Consider the following 17992-nt stretch of genomic DNA (forward strand, 5'->3'; position numbering starts at 1 on the left):
CCATACCCCCATATTTTTTAATTAAAAATTACTATCAAAATTCTGATCAGATAAGTTTGGGTAAAAATGATGTGTGGAGTGGCTTGTTGTCGTCTAATCACTTTTGACTCTTAAAAAAGTCTCTAGAACTTTAAATTTGTAATTAAATGAGTCCCTTCCAAAGTTTATACGGCTACCCTTTCCAGGTGAAGTCCTTCTGAGAAAAAATAAATAAATATTAATACATTTAACCCTCATGGCTCTTTTATGGCAACAATATAACATAGCCTCTGATTTAAACAGATGAGCAGAACTTTCCATTTACTTTTAAAGAACATCCGGAATTATCCGGGGGAGTTGTTTCCAGGAGATTTCAGCGGGGTGATTGTTCGAGAAGAATTCTTCGCAAAGGGGTTGAATTTTCTTCAGGGGGGGGGGGTATTTTTTCGGGGGAATCGCTGGCTTCCATTGCTGTGAATGAACAAAGGAAGTGAAGACAAATTAAATTAAAATGAAGAAAAATTAAGAAGACAAATTAAATTAAAAAGAAGACAAATTAAAATGAAAAGTCATATCAATAATAAAAATGACACGTGCTCATATGGATGAATAGAAGAAATCTGAATGACTAAAACCTAAAATGGATTATCAAGTCAAACTTAAAACGAAGAGAAACTCTTAAAAATAAAAGTTTGGATACAGCACCCTTAAAGACCTGACTTAATTCTAACATTTAAGAGAACCAAATACTAACAATTTTTTAATCTCACCCCCAACTTCTCCCTCCAATTATAAATTAGAGGCTCACTTGACTCTCTTAACCCTCTCTAAAAATCAAAATTGCTCCCCTCCAGAAGCCATTCTCGTGAAATTGCAGACCCACTATTTTGATAACTTGAATAGGCCTATGCATTGAGTGTTTTTATATGCCACCCTTCTTAACTGTGAATCAAACAGTTCGTGATAACGAAATGTAAGTAAGTAGCGACTCGGCTCAGTAATAATCGAAACTCTAAAAAAATAGAGTTTCGAAAAACGGAGATACATCAAGAGAATCAACTTATTATGCTGATTCTAAAGATACAAAATTTATCAAGTTTAGTGTTTTCCATCAAAAGTTACGAGTCTGAGAAAATTTGTCTAATTTTTGAAATTGCAGAGAAAACCCCAATTCAAGGAATTCAAGGAATCTTAATAAAAATCCCACCATAAGGTTCATTGTACCAGAGAGCCCTACTGTAGAATTTTCAAGCTCCTATATACAAAAATTTTAGTTGCCCCCTCTTCAATAACTTGCCCTTTACGCAAAAGTTTGACTGTTTGTCCCTTTTTTTAAGAACGACTATATACACAGGAAGTTTTTTTTATAAGTACTAACAATTTTAGCGTAAAGAGCAAGGTCTTGAGGAGGGGCAACCCTATATACGGAATAATATCTGTTTTTTTGTGTTTTAATGTTGCTTCTTACTTTCAGTTAAAAAAAACTAGTTTTTTATTTAATAGCTTGCAAGTCAGTTTTGCAAAAATTTATTGGTTGATCCGATACGAAAGATTTATTGGCCCGTTTTCCAACGCTAACCAAGTCAAAATTTGAGGTCTACATGGCCCCCTAACATTCCCTGAAAATTTCAAAGTCATATCCCAAGCTGTTCTCGAAATATTGTACATACGCTATTTTGATGATTTGACAGATCTTCATGTCTTTATTTACCTGACTAATTAACCGTAAAAGGGGGTTTGAGTCCTGGGAGTTTATAATGCTAAAATGTTAAGATGAATGAAAGACATAGTATTTATAGTTTGCTCCGCCCAAGTCAAAATTTGAGGTCCATTTGGCCCCAAGACACACCCTAAAGGTTTCAACTTGACGCCCCAAGCTGATATTGTAGATATGCTATTTGAAATCTGGCTACAGGATCGAACATGTTTGTCAAACTAAGTTCTTGTCATTTCAATTTTCGTCCAATTGTAGTATATGACTGGTCAGTGTGTGACTTTAAATCAAAGTATCAGTTGGTTTGACTGTAGTGTAGCCCAGGCATAACAGAATTTGTTACTTAATACTTCTGTTTCTGAGAGCTAATAGAAAATTGAGTCAGCAAAAATAGCCCTTTATTTGGTTCTCTATTCTCTGCTCTCTGCCTATAGTTCACACTTACATCCGGATAATAACATCAGCATAAAATTAAAGCTCACGCTTATGCAAACCAAAATGACGGATCATTACAATTTAGAGATGTACTTGTATGAAAGAAGATCATTAGATATGGTTCCGCTAAATAAGGCAAGATGCGGAGGGCGCATTTAGATTAAGTGCTATTGGAATCAAATGTTTTGGAAAGACAGCAACAGGGAAGAAGTTTGTCAGAGGAACTACAGTATTTAGTAATTTAAGATAATTGATTGAAAAAATTGCTACAGGAGTTGGGTACATGACTCCCAGGTGACTAGCTGTTGGTCCAGGTCTGGTAGCCTCGCCTAGCTATGAAGAAATTTTAGGTTCGACTTAATATTTGTAGCGATTTTTTTTTTAATTCAGTTTGCATAGACACGCGGTACTTATGCACTATCTGTAACACACGCGAAAAGTGAAGTTTGGTTATTACTAATGAAACAAAAAATAAATAGAATAAAATTTAATAGTTTAGAAACAAATTTCGGCTATATATTTCCACATTAGGGGGGGGCGGGTGTTGGTTAAAACATAGCATAGCACAACCAAAACTCTAAAACACGGAATTTCGATACCAATAGGTGCAAAAAAAGAATTAGATTTTAATGGTGATTTCAAATATATAAGTTTCATCAAGTTTAGTCCTACCCATCAAGAGTTATGCGCCTGAGAAAATTTGCCTGATTTTCGAAAAAAGGGAAAACACCACATAAAAGCTATAGAACTTTAAATGAAAGTCACACCACCAGATTCAGCGTATCCAAGAACCCTACTGTAGAGGTTTCAAGCTCTTCTATACAAAAATGTAGAATGTTGTATTTTTTTCCAGAATAAAGATCATGGAAGAGTGTTTATTTTTTTTTTTTTTTTTTTTCCCAGGGGTGTTCGTATCGACTAAATGGTCCAAGAATATCTTGGAAGGGCTCATTCGAACGGAAAATAAAATTTCTAGTGCCCTTTTCAAGTGACAAAAAAAATGGAGGACAACTAGGCACCCTCCCACGCTCTTTTTTTCCCAAGGTCACCCGATCAAAATGTTGAGTTAGCCATTTTAATCAGCATGGTCGAAAATTTAATAACTATGTCTTTTAGGATGACTTAATCCCCCGAAGTCCCCGGGGGGAGGGCTGAAAGCTTTGAACTTTACCCAATGTTTACGTACAGTATTGGTTAATGGGAAGTATACAGACGTTTTCGGGGGGGATTTTTCCTGGTAGCGGGGGGGGATGAGTCGGGGGTTATGTGGAAGGATCTTTCCATGGAGGAAGGGACATTGCTATGAAGGGGGTGCCCGTTTTACCAGCATGATTTGAAAAAACGATCAGAAATTAAATAAAAAAAAATTTTTTCAACTGAAAGTAAGGAGCAACATCAAAATTTAAAACGAACAGAAAATATTACGTATATGATTTGGTTCGCCCCCTAGTCAATACTTCGCTCTTTAAGCCAAAGATTTTTTAGTAGTACTTTCATATGAGCTATTTGATCTAATTGACGGCCTTTGTGAGTAAGGGGTCATTCTTAAAGAATTGGAACAAAATTCGAACTTTAGCGTAAAGAGCGAGGTATTGACTAGAGGGGCGAACCCCCTAATGTTCGTATTAAAAATATATGATTATAGAAGTTCGTTACGTAAGTTAATTCGTAAGTTACGTATATTTATTACTAATAAAAACGTTCGTAAATAAAATTAAACAACTTTCGAGAAAACCATTCAACCAAATAAAAGTAAAATTAATATTGAAATATTTTTTAATTATTCATGTACGGTGAGCCAAAAACAAAACCTGCATTAATTTAAAAACATTCAGAAATTAAATAAAAAAAACAAGTTTTTTTTAACTCAAAGTAAGGAGCAACAATAAAATTTAAAACGAACAGAAATTGTTCCATATATGAAAGGGGCTGTCCCCTCCTCAGCGCCTTGCTCTTTACGCTAAAGTTAGACTCTTTCTCACAACTCTATTTTTTATAACAATAGAAAACTTTAGCATAAAGAACGAGGCGTTGAGGAGGGAAGAGTCCTTTCATACACGGTATTGACTAGGGGGTGAACCTAATCATATACGTAATGTTTTCTGTTCATTTTAAGTTTTAATGTCGCTCCTTACTTTCAGTTAAAAACAGACTTGTTTTTTATTTAATCTATTGAAAGAAACTCGTTTGACTAGTTTCTTAAGCATCTTCCCTATATAATATGGTACGTGTGTTGCAGATAGTTCATAAGTACCCGACACGTATACGGGAACCAGCATTGCGGGGGTTGGGATAAAAACGCTAGATAAGGGAAAATTATTTTAAAAATGCAAAGGATTATAGAAAAATAGAAAAATTGAGGTGATAGGTATCACTGGCTTCCTTTATATCTGCACCGGATTTTGCCCTACAAAAAACTTTTCGTGAATTTGTCAAAACCGTGCAGTTTTTGGCGTCAAGAACCAAGGACAATGAAAGGAAAACAAGACGTGGTGGAGGAATTAAGGACCATATATAAGAGAAACGAAACATTGTCGTGTCATTGAAAACGAGAATTTATCGATTTCATCAACAGACCCAGAAAAAAATAATGAAAAAGCCAGTAGCATATTGTAATCTTGAGTTTATATATTTTGGTGAACGATTGAAAAATAGTAACGATGTCCATGGAAGAGGGTCGGTGGTTGAAGCACCCTGAAAATATCTCGACATCGGTATATTAGAATAACCAAGTTTTACCCAAGATTAGGTAAAGTATTGTTGAATATGATTAAACTCTATATGTTCAATGTTATTTGCTAAAAATCTTTTCGTGAAGTTGTCAAAAAGCCAGTAGCATATTATATTCTTGAGTTTATATATTTTGGTGAACGATTGACAAATAGCAATGATGTCCACGGAAGAGGATCGGTGGTTGAAGCCCCCTGAAAATATTTTGACATCGGTATATTAGAATTACCAAGTTTTACCCAAGATTAGGTAAAGTATTGTAAGTATAATTTAATCTATAATTCAAAAGAAGATGGTTTTAAATTTCAGAGCTCCCACTAGTTGATTGCAATTTGATAATTGCTGTATAAATTGAATAAATATGATTACTTTGAACATTCTTATTGTGTTTGGAGTTTGTTGTGTTAGACATTTGTTTTAGCCTGATTCCATTACTTTAATTACTTGTTGAATATGATTAAACTCTATATGTCCAGTGTTATATGGTAATTGTTAAAACTATTAATCAAGCAAAATTAGAATCCTTAAGTCAAACAATGAAATAAGTACTAATTCATACGTCATTGGTTATGATTACGAAATATTAATCAATATTAACGGTCCAAAATGGTCACCTATTTGACAAAGATTATATCTAGGAGAAATTAACTTTTTGTTCATTTTTGGACATACCCAGGATATATTCCATGAACAATCCTCTTTTCATATCTGTGTTTTTAGAAGAATTATATATTTTGGTCTGTAAAATAATGCCTTATCGGCCTCACTTTTTTTTTTTTAACTTCTACAGAACAACTAATAAGTTAATACAATGTAACTCCAGGCCAATATTAGGTCTTCTATTTTTCTAACCTTGTCTTAACAACTGCTGAGCAATGCTCCCTCAATTAATAGTCGCTGGACCATCTTCCATTATTCAAAGAGCTCTGATCAAACGTTTTCCAGAGAGTTTGTTATTATTACTTTAATCATTATGGTTTGTAATTTTTAATCAGGAATGGTAATGAAGATTTTGTGTTCAGTTTTACTACTTATTTATACTTAACTCTTGCAAGCCAGTGTTTCAGATATTGTGAAATATTCGGTAATAATAATAACAATAATTATTATTTATTCCCAGAAAACCCAACAAGAGTCTTGAGAAAGCGAAACAACAATCGGTATCACTGAATATAAAACACATAAATAGATACATCCCCAACCTGTAGAAAAAGAGTTCTATGCTTAAGTCTTAGTCTCAGGAAGTTTCCCAGCTTTAGAACTTCCCTGATATCCTTTTTCTCATCATTTATTCATTTATTCTTGTGAATATTTTAACAAAACAATTCATTCATTATCCAACAATTCATTACATTCCGCTATAAGATCAGATAGGATTCCTCCAGTATATCCCCACGCACTATACAAAATTGGGGACCGTTTTGTAGCCTGACCAGACATATATACTTTCTTCTTTTCCCAGTGGAAACCTGTCGCATTTCAAACTTAACAAACAATTCATATCATCGCACTAGACATACCATAGCAGTGGTATAGTGAATATAGCCCTCTGTAATCAAGTTTGAGCTTTAATGAGTCAATCTGCTATTCATCACTCTCCCAGTGTCAGCTCAATCAGTTCAACACTCATAACAAGGTATTGTGTTTCAGTTTTATATCTGATTTTATAGTCAAGGCACATGATTGATGACAATAGGTTAAATCAAGCTACACAGGTTAGTACTAAAACTAATTAAGAAAATGAAGAAAAGCTTAAAATTAAGTTTCAGTCTGAAATTGCATTTTATCAACTTGTTAACGATAAACAGAGCACTAAATCAAGAAAAAGTTCATTCTAGGGCACCAACTAGGAAACGGGGCCCTTCTAGATTTTGAAGGCCCTTCTAGATGAGCGATTGCCCTTCTAGATTTTGGAAAATACTCTTTTTGCTTTTTTCATTTGAAAAAAATTGAAAACGAACTGTAAGTAAGGAGCGATGCGGCTCAATAGTCACAGAAACTCTAAGAAACAGAGTCTTGATAACAATATATACATCAAAAGAGTCGAATTTTGATGCTTATTCAAAATATATAAAAGTCATCAAATTTAATGATACCCACCAAAAGTCACCAGCCTAAAAAAAATTTCCCAATTTTGGAAACAGGGGGAAAACACCCCTGAAACATCAAGTGATCTTAATGAGAATAACTCAATCAGATTCCCCATACCAGAGACACCTTTGTAAAGGTTTCAAGCTCCCATTTACCAAAATTTAAAATTTTGCATTTTTTGCCAGAAGAAAAATCACTGATGCGTTTTTATTTGTTGTTCCAGGGGTGATCATATCGACCCAGTGATCGTAGAATATCGGGAGAGGGCTCATTTGACTGGAAATCAAAATTTGAAGTCCCCTTATAGAGTGACCAAAAATATTAGAGGGTATCAAGCCCACTCCATGCTCATTTTTTCCCCAAGTCACCCAATCAAAATTTTGTTCAGCATAGTCAAATAAATTTCATAATTATCTCTTTAAGGATGGCTTAGTCCCTCCAAGTCCCCGAGGGAAAGGCTGCAAGTTATGAAATTGGGCCATTGTTTACAAATAGTATTAATTATTGAAAAGTTGTTTCGGGGTGATTTTTCTTGTGGGGGGGGGGGGTGTTTACATGGGAGGATCTTTTCATGGAGGAATTATTAATGGGGGAAGGGAATTTTCCATGGAGAGGGGTCAGATTTCCCAGCATTATTTAAAAAACGATGAGAAATATAATAAAAAACTAGTTTTTTCAACTGAAAGTAAGGAGCAGCATTAAAAACTTAAAACAAAGGGAAAATATTAAGTATATGAGGGCGGTCGCCCCTCGTCAATACCCCACTCTTTACGCTAAAGTTTTTTTGGAATTTTAAAAATAGTTATTTATTCTATCTAAACGGTCCTTCTGATCCAGCAGTCATTCTTAAGGAATTTGGACAAATTTTGAACTTTAGCGTAAAGAGCGAGGTATTGACGAGAGGGCGATACCCCTCATATACGTAATAATTTCCGTTTGTTTTAAGTTTTAGTTTTGCTCCTTACTTTCAGTTGAAAAAACTATTTTTTTTTATTTCATTTTTAATTAGGGTGACAATTGTCTTTCCACGATTATAAAAGCAAAAATATTAAACTCAAATTTAAGCTGTTTAACCTTTTTATTACCCCCACATATTCTCTTGTTCTTTTTTTTTTTTTTTTTTTTTTTTTTTATGTCATCCACGAATCAGTTAAATATATTAAATTTTTCAAGAATCACTTAGTTTTTTTTGCATTAATTTGAATTGAAAGGCATTCAAAGTTTCTCATTTTATTTAGTTTTTATGTCGTTGTGCAGTTCTCGTCGCAGCATTACTATTTTTTTATGACAAGAAATACAAATTCAATATTATTTCTTGTGAAAGAGATTTTGTACGGCTTTTCATATTAATCCCGAACATTTAATCCAAGATACAGATGCAAAGCCTTGTCCAGGGGGATGGATCCTGGGTCCCCCCCCCCCACCCTGATATTGTTGACTGATTAGTAAAAAAAAGTAACAAATATGCATATGAAAAATTTAATGCGTTTTATGTAGCTCCTCTCCCCTAATCGAAAACAACCCCTCCCATCCAAACAAAATTCCTGGTACACCTTCTACACATGGCTTACAGACATTTTTGTTTCGATTTTAATCCGAATCACAAACATATTGACACATAATTTTACCTTCAACCAATATTCAAGAAAGTAGAAGCAATTACGATTTATCTGCTAAATAAACATACACCAAGGTGTTTATTTTTGGCATGGGAAAAACATCAATAATATATTTATTTTCAATAATTAGTTGACGGTCAATAGTTAATTAATGGACATTGTTAAAGCTTTCAAACCTTCTTCAACGCTTTTAGCCAGATCTGTTTAGAACATCAAATCTTTATTAAATCTACTGCATGTACACAACCAATGACATAAGACAATCATCTGGTATAGGTAAAACTATGGCTGTTGGTTTGTTTGAGGAGAAGTAGAAGAGGTCTTGATGGGAAGAAATCATGCTTAAAACTATTTATGTTAAATAAATATGAAAAACATTAAGAATTTCAGCTCTAGAGAATGAAAAGAAATGTGGGTTTAAATAGGTTCATACTAGATGAAAATATATGCAAAAAATCCATTAAGTAAATCCAGCGTGTGGGGAATAGAAGTGATTATTGTCAGTCAACCTTTAAAAAGTTGCACCCTTTTTTTGAAGCTTTAAACGATAGCAAATTCTGAGTAAATGGGAGGTTTTTTGCTTATGTTTTGCATTTCTGGGTTAGAATATATATCCAAGGTCACTCATTTTTGTTTCATTGTTATACAAAACAAGACTAAAACTTAAACCATTTTTTTAATTCTACTATGGTTTTCACTAATACACCTTTTCTTGGCACTTTTATTTAGCTGGGTCTTTTGATACGATTAAACCTTAAACGACTGAATCATCTACAAATCAAATACTCCTTTAATGCTATGATACTCATACGATGCTTTCGCTACTGCTTGTTTGAAGGAGATATATTCGCGGTCTCCCAGTTAATTGTTGTGGACACTAATTAATATTAGCATGAAAGGTTAGAATCGAATATAAAAGAAATTAATTTCCTGTCCTAATAGATTTACCAATTAAAATAACAATATTAAAAGCAAACTTTTAAAACAATGTTTTTTTTATCTCCAAATGGGCTAAAGTAGAAAGTATTCTTTTCCTGCAACCGAAAAAAGGCATATTTTTTTTTTATCTCAATGTAAAAGCGGTAGAAAGTCAAGGGTAGAAAGTCAAGTTTCCTTAACTATTCGTCGAGGACTTTTTGTGTAACGACCGCCTTGTGCTTTCCCTTTTAGTATTCGACAGTTTAAAATCATCGAGTAACGGAAAAAATATTGTACTTTTAGTGTATTTCGCGAGAAAACTCCCTTTTTAAGTCTATTTCACTCTTCAGTATGATGAGCAAGGAGGGTGAGGGCCATTACTCGTAACTAAATTTAGATCCAAATGTAAAAGTATATGTCTTGAATTTAGCTTACAATTTCGGTGATAAAGTGGATGAATCTAAGCAAAAAAAAAGTCCATGTGCCCAGTCCATGTGCCAAGAGAAAAGGGAAGGAGAGGGGAAAAGTCCATGTGCCCAGAGAAAAGAGAAGGAGAGGGAAAAAGTCCATGTCCCAGAGAAAAGAAAAAGATAGGGAAAAGGTCATGTGCCCAGAGAAAAGACAAGGATAGGGAAAAACTCCATGTGCCCAGAGAAAAAAGAAGGAGAGGGAAAAGTCCATGTGCCCATGGAAAAGAAAAGGAGTGGGGAAAAGTCCATGAGTAGTATCCTATTATAAGGTCCTGACTCTGATTGCGTAATATGCCTTACCACGGGTCATTTGCCTATTACAATGAACCCTATGTGGGTTGGCAGACATGTTTTTTATTATGAAATCGATTTTTTGTGTGTCAGTCGATTAGAGAAAATTGGTGGTTAGTCCAATATAATAACTTGATTGGTCGGTTTTCTAAAAAAACAACAAAAAAAACCGATATAATTTCCCTACACTGCATCCCAATTGTCATTATGTTTTAAGACATTGTTTATAGTACACCATATATTTTTAACTTTTGAAAACAATGGATTTGTCAATTTTCAATGTGAGTACACTGTTCATTCTTTTATTTCCCCCCCCCCAAAAAAAAGAAAAACGTTTTTCTAGTAAATTCAAATTTCAGAGGGACTTAGCCCCCCTCCCCTCCAACAATACAAAATCTTAAGAATATGACGAGTATATTCGATAGAAACGTCAAAGCACGCTTTTTTCTATTATGTAAATAAAATCTCTCCATCATAGGTATGTTTACAGGTTTTAAGTTTTTTGAAAAACAGTTCTTTATCATTCATAAACAATCTTTTTCCTAACCTGATGTTTTTGTCTGATTTGAATGAAAAGCGTGCGTGTTCCAAAGAGTGTGAGAGTTTTGGGGGGGGGTTAAATGTACCCGGCTCTTGCTAAAAACGGGGTTTGTCTAATTCCGATGTCACGGCGGATGACTTTGGGAAAAACATTAGCGTGGGCGGGGGCCTAGTTGCCCTCCATTTTTTTTTTGGCTTACTTAAAAAGGATATTCTAACTTTTAATTTCTGTTCTAATGAGGCTCCAGATAGGAGCTTTTAACTTCTATAGTAGGGTTCTCAGATGGTGCGATTTTCGTTAAAGTTCTATGAGTTTTAGAGGGTGTTTTCCCCCTTTTTCGAAAACCAGGCAATTTTTCTCAGGCGCGTTTTTTTTGATCGGTATAGCTAAACTTGATGAAACTGATATATTTGAAATCATAAGGATTCATTCTTTACGCTAAAGTTTTTTATTGTTTAAAAAAAAAAATAAAGTTGTGAGACAAGGTCAAACTTTAGTGTAAAGAGCAATGCGATGAGGAGGGGGACAGTCCCCTTCATATAGGGAATAATTTCTGTTCGTTTTAATGTCGCTCATTACTTTCAGTTTTAAAAAACTTTTTTCTTTTTTTTATTTAATTTCTGATCGTTTTTTAGTTAATGCAGCTTCTATTTGCATAAAAATTTAACTTTTCTTTTGCTAAATAGATCTCTTTACAAATTAACTTACATAACTAACTTCTATATTCCTGTATTTTTCTTCTGGCAAAAAATACAAAGTTGCAGATTTTGCAGATATGCGCTTGAAACCTATGAAATAGAGTTTTCTGATACGCTGAATCTAACGGTTTGATTTTCATTAAAATTCATTCACTTGTAGGGGGTGTTACCCCCCTCTTTAAAAAAAAAAAAAAAAAAAAAAAATTAGGTTAAATTTTTCTGAGGCGCATGGCCTTTGATGAGTAATACTAAACGTAATAAAATTTATATATATTTAGAATCAGCATTATAAACACAGTATCTCTCGTCTGGATTTGCCCAGACGTATAACAAATACCATGTTATTCTACGACGCCCCCGTACCAAACAGGTTTCTGGTAGGTATAATCTGGTTTGGTAGGTATAATCTGGTTAGGTGGGTATAATCACATTGCCTATTCAAAGGTAGCGTGCAATTTAAACTGTATCAATTATTTTATTCCAGTTTTTCTAAACCAGTATTGTCTATAACTTAATTTACGTAGGCTAAACTTCCGGTGGTTAAGAAAGCGTAACGAGTAATTAAAGTATGAGAAATGGGATGCTATAATTAGAATGGTTTTAAGTTGAAAATTGTGACGTAAACATAACTCAGTTATTTGCTTGCGTGTATAGGAATTCCCATGTTATTTGCTTGCCTGTATTTTGTGTTAAATAAGTAGTTTTTGTATCTTTTAAAAGAGCTTTAAGGGGTTTGAGAGACTCAGTTGCCTGATTCTGTGTGGTTTTTCTTTACTTAGTGCTCATTAAAAACGAAGTTTTTGTTTTAAATAAGTAGTTTTTGTATGTGTTAAAAGAGCTTTAAGGGGTTTGAGAGACTCTGTTGCCTGATTCCGTGTGGTTTTTCTTTACTTAGTGCTTATTAAAAACGAAGTTTTTGTTTTAAATAAGTAGTTTTTGTATCTGTTAAAAGAGCTTTAAGGGGTTTGAGAGACTCTGTTGCCTGATTCCGTTTGGTTTTTCTTTACTTTTTGCACATTAAAAACGAAATTTGTGTCTTAAATAAGTAGTTATTGAATCTGTTAAAAGAGCTTTAATGGGTTTGAGAGACTCTGTTGCCTGATTTAGTGTGGTTTTTCTTTACTTAGTGCTCATTAAAAACAACATTTTTGTTGTAAATAAGTAGTTCTTGTATCTTTTAAAAGAGCTTTACGGGGTTTGAGAGACTCTGTTGCCTGATTCCGTGTGATTTTTCTTTAATTGATACCCATTAAAAACTAAATTTTTGTTTTAAATAAGTAGTTCTTGTTTCTGTTAAAAGAGCTTCACGTGTTTTGAGAGACTCTGTTGCCTGATTCCGTGTGGTTTTTCTTTACTTAGTGCTCATTAAAAACAAAGTTTTTTTTGTAAATAAGTACTTCTTGTATCTTTTAAAATAACTTTACGGGGTTTGAGAGACTCCGTTGCCTGATTCCGTGTAGTTTTTCTTTACTTGATACCCATTAAAAACAAAATTTAGGATTTCTGTTAAATAAATAATTATTATACATTTTAAAATAGCTTTACAGGATTTGAGAGACTCTGTAATGCAGAAGTTTTCAGTAAAGACACTCGATATCCTAAAAGGGTTTAATTCAAACTTTTTTAAAACTTCAAAATTTTTCGACTTTATTTATTTTTTTCTTCTTGTACATAACTTAAAATGTCAAAATATGCTTACAGCTCTAACAATTGCGCTCATTGAGTGTTCAGTGATACGTAGTGACGTTCACACTTGTAAACTAAAGTCGTTTATGCACTAAATCTGAAATAGGGAATTCCTTAAATCATTATTTCTTACTCAGTCGTCCGACAAAAAATTTATTCATATCTTTAAAAAGTCAAGTTAATCTTGAACATTTTAATAAATTTATTTCACATAAAAATGCTATTGTATCCTTGAATGCCGACAAAGAAAAGTATTTAAACTTTGAAACAAGTACAGATGGTAGCACTATTGGAAATGTATGCATGCATTGTCATGACAGTAAGGAATTCAATTTCTTTGGAATACTGAAAAAATTCAACTCTTATGTTTGTGATTATGCGAGATTGAGATCTCCAGAGATGATTGCACTCAGAGAATGCCTACATTAAAATAATCATTGATGATAGAGGACAACACTTTGTTACGGTTGCAGGTAACACATTACCTACTGATACATCCAATCGTCACCTTTCGGGTATTAGCATTCAACGAAAGATCAATAAAAGAAAGGCCGTCTCTTCTACTAATAACGTAAACCATATCTTGTCTACATGCCAAAACTGTTACCTGTGTATAAATAATGTGACAGTAGACAGTGAAGTTGCCAGTAAAATAAAAAGGGCATTGTCAGAAAATATTACTATGGAATATCAAGATGAATCGAATAAAAAAAAATCACCAGTAAACGTTACTGTCATTGATCAAACAGTCATTGAACCAAATAATACCAAAGACGAAAAGCATATTGAGCCTGTAGATGACACACCAGTAAAAATTGTGTATGACGCAAAATGGAATAATGATTATTCTACTGAATACAAACTAAGAGAAGACAATAGCTATAATATCAAGAGAGAACATCGTGAACTATTTTATGGAACAGATTCAAACTGTCCAAAGTTAATCATTGATATTAATAATGTATCATAACATATTTTTTGTATTAATATTCTACATAACATTATTTCAATAAAAATATATTATGCATTACATTGTTATGTGTTCATTATTTTTAGAGTAAGCTAGCATACCAAACGTTTAGAATGTCTATTAAAACATTGGAGATGCAAGAAAAGGAATTTGCATACATCTATTGTCAGACACATGGGATAACATTGAAAAAGTCTTGGTATCAGATTGAATAAATTATTTATCAATATCCGTTATTGGATATGTCATTGCGAAAAAATTGTAAGTAAGCAAGTGAGTAAAATAATCTTTCATGAATTCACTTCTTTGTTACATAATACAGAAATTTAATTAAGGAAATTATGAAAAAAAAATTGTAAGTAATTAACAAACTCTTTCTTGAAGTCACCTCGTGGATACACAATGCAGAAATTTCATTTAAGAAATTATCAAAATTGTAAGTAAGTACAAAATTCTTTCTTGAATTCACCTCCTGGATAAATAAAAAAGACATTTCATTCAAGAAATTATGACAAAATTCATATTAAGTAACAAACTCTTTCTCGAAGTCACCTCTTGGATACACACTGCAGAAATTTCATTTAAGAAAATATAGAAAAAAATGTAAGTAAGTAAGTAACAAATTCTTTCTTGAAGTCACCTCTTGGCTACACAATACAGAAATTTCATTAAAGAAATCATGAAAAAATTGTAAGTACGTAGTAAATTGTTTCTTGAATTCGCCTCCTGGGTAAATAAAAAAGACAGTTCATTAAAGAAATTATGAAAAATTGTAAGTAAGAAGCAAATTCTTTCTTGAATTCACCTGCTGGATAAACAAAAAGGACATTTCGTTAAAGAAATTATGACAAAATTCCAAGTAAGTAACGAACTCTTTATTGTTTTCATAACTTAGATACACGATGTAGATATTTAATTCAAGAAATTATGAAAAAACTCTCAGTAAGTAACAATTTCTTTCTTGAAGTCAACTCTTGAATACACAATACGGAAATTTCATTCAAGAAATTATGAAAAAATTTTAAGAAAGTAACAAACTCTTTCCTGAAGTCACCTCTTGGATACACAATGCAGAAACTTCATTTAAGAAACTATGAAAAAATTGTAAGTAAGTAACAAATTCTTTCTTGAAGTCACCTCTTGGATACACAATACAGAAATTTCATTAACGAAATTATGAAAAAATTGTAAGGAAGTAGCAAATTCTTTCTTGAATTCACCTGTGGGATAAACAAAAAGACATTTCATTCAAGAAATTATGACAAAGTTCCAAGTAAGTAACAAACTCTTTATTGTTTTCATGACTTAAATACACGATTTAGAAATTTAATTCCAGAAATTATGAAAAAATTTTCAGTAAGTAACAATTTCTTTCTTGAAGTCAACTCTTGGATACCCAATCATTCAAGAAATTATGAAAATATTTGTAAGTAAGTAACAAACTCTTTGTTTTCACCTCTTGGATATACAGTACAGATACTTCATTCAAGAAATTATGAAAAAATCGCAAGTAAGTAACTTTTTTTTCTCTTTATCACAAACAATTTTCACTTAGCTACACGATGTAGAAATTTAATTTAGAATAGTTTTATTCATTTCACTAAATTATGAAGAAATTGTAAGTAAGTAACAATAGCTTTCTTGAATTCGCTTCCTGGACACAATACAGATATTTAATTCAAGAAATCATAATAAAATCGCAAGTAAGTAATAAAGTCTTTATTGTTTTCATCTATTGGATACACAATACTGAAATTTCATTCAAGAAATTATGAAGGAATTGTAAATGGGTAACACACTGATGTTACCTCATGGATACACAATGCAGAAATTTCATTTAATAAATTATCAAAAATTGTAAGTAAGTAGCAAATTCTTTCTTGAATTCGCCTCCTGGGTAAATAAAAAAGACAGTTCATTAAACAAATTATGAAAAAATTGTAAGTAAGTAGCAAATTCTTTCTTGAATTCACCTACTGGATAAACAAAAAAGACATTTCGTTCAAGAAATTATGACAAAATTCCAAGTAAGTAACAAACTCTTTATTGTTTTCATGACTTAGATACACGATGTAGAAATCTAATTCAAGAAACTATGAAAAAAGTCTCAGTAATAAACAATTTCTTTCTTGAAGTCAACTCTTGGATACACAATACGGAAATTTCATTTAAGAAATTATGAAAAAATTGTAAGCAAGTAACAAACTCTTTCCTGAAGTCACCTCTTGGATACACAATGCAGAAACTTCATTTAAGAAACTATGAAAAGATTGTATGTAAGTAACAAATTCTTTCTTGAAGTCACCTCTTGGATACACAATACAGAAATTTCATTAAAGAAAATTATGAAAAAATTGTAAGTAAGTAGCAAATTCTTTCTTGAATTCACCTGCTGGATAAACAAAAAGACATTTCGTTCAAGAAATTATGACAAAATTCTAAGTAAGTAACAAACTCTTAATTGTTTTCACGACTTAGATATACGATGTAGAAATTTAATTCAAGAAATTATGAAGAAATTCTCAGTAAGTAACAATTTCTTTCTTGAAGTCAACTCTTGGATACACAATAGGGAAATTTCCTTCAAGAAATTATGAAAATATTTGTAAGTAAATAACAAACTCTTTTTGTTTTCACCTCTTGGATATACAGTACAGATACTTCATTCAAGAAATTAAGAAAAAATCGCAAGTAAGTAACTTTTTTTTTCTCTTTATCACAAACAATTTTCACTTAGCTACATGATGTAGAAATTTAATTCAAGAAATTATGAAAAAATTCTCAGTAAGTAACAATTTCTTTCTTGAAGTCAACTCTTGGATACACAAAACGGAAATTTCATTCAAGAATTTCATGACTTAGATAAACGATGTAGAAATTTGATTCAAGAAATTATGAAAAAATTCTCAGTAATTAACAATTTCTTTCTTGAAGTCAACTCTTGGATACACAATACGGAAACTTCATTTAAGAAATTATGTAAAAATTGTAAGTAAGTAACAAATTCTTTCTTCAAGTCAACTCTTGGATACACAATACAGAAATTTTATTCAAGAAAATCTGAAAAAAATGTAAGAAAGTAACAAATTCTTTCTTGAATTCACCTCTTGGATACACAATGCAGAAATTTTCATTTAAGAAATTATGAAAAAATTGTAAGTAAGTAGCAAATTCTTTCTTGAATTCACCTACTGGATAAACAAAAAGACATATCGTTCAAGAAATTATGACAAAATTCTAAGTAAGTAACAAACTTTAATTGTTTTCACGACTTAGATATACGATGTAGAAATTTAATTCAAGAAATTATGAAGAAATTCTCAGTAAGTAACAAACTCTTTTTTGATTTTACCTCTTGGATATACAGTACAGATATTTAGCTAAATCTTGGAAACAGCCCAGCCTCTATTTCTGACCGTTTAAGTTTTGATGTTAGTGTTGTCAGTCAAAGTTATGACCTTGAGAAAAGAGCTTGACAAAATTGCCTGATTATCGAAAAATGGGAGAAACATCCTCCAAAAGTCGACAGGAATGCTTCCTCCAGCGCTTTCTCGGTTATGTTGAATAAAATATGCAAAGCCGACATAGCTTTATTTCATTTTTTAAGGTTAATTTAGACGAGGTTTCGTGCGCGCCCGTAACCTCGTCTAAATTAACCTTAAAAATGAAATAAAGCGATGTCGACTGTGCATATTTTATTCTACATAACCGAGAAAGCGCTGGAGGGGGGCCTTCCTGTCGACTTTTGGAGGATGTTTCTCCCATTTTTCGATAATCAGGCAATTTTGTCAAGCTCTTTTCTCAAGGTCATAGCTTTTGACTGACAACACTAACATCAAAACTTAAACGG

General features: G+C 32.4%; 1 protein-coding gene across 2 annotated transcripts in view; it reads right to left on the reverse strand.

Annotated features, from left to right (window-relative positions):
• LOC148944032 (chondroitin sulfate proteoglycan 4-like) overlaps positions 1 to 17992 on the reverse strand; it is a 530325-nt gene that overhangs the window by 297465 nt on the left and 214868 nt on the right. The window lies entirely within an intron of this gene.

This window comes from Artemia sp. Qi Xiang Cuo, chromosome 14 (assembly GCF_049724085.1).
Source record: "Artemia sp. Qi Xiang Cuo chromosome 14, ASM4972408v1, whole genome shotgun sequence".
Lineage (NCBI taxonomy): Eukaryota > Metazoa > Arthropoda > Branchiopoda > Anostraca > Artemiidae > Artemia > Artemia sp. Qi Xiang Cuo.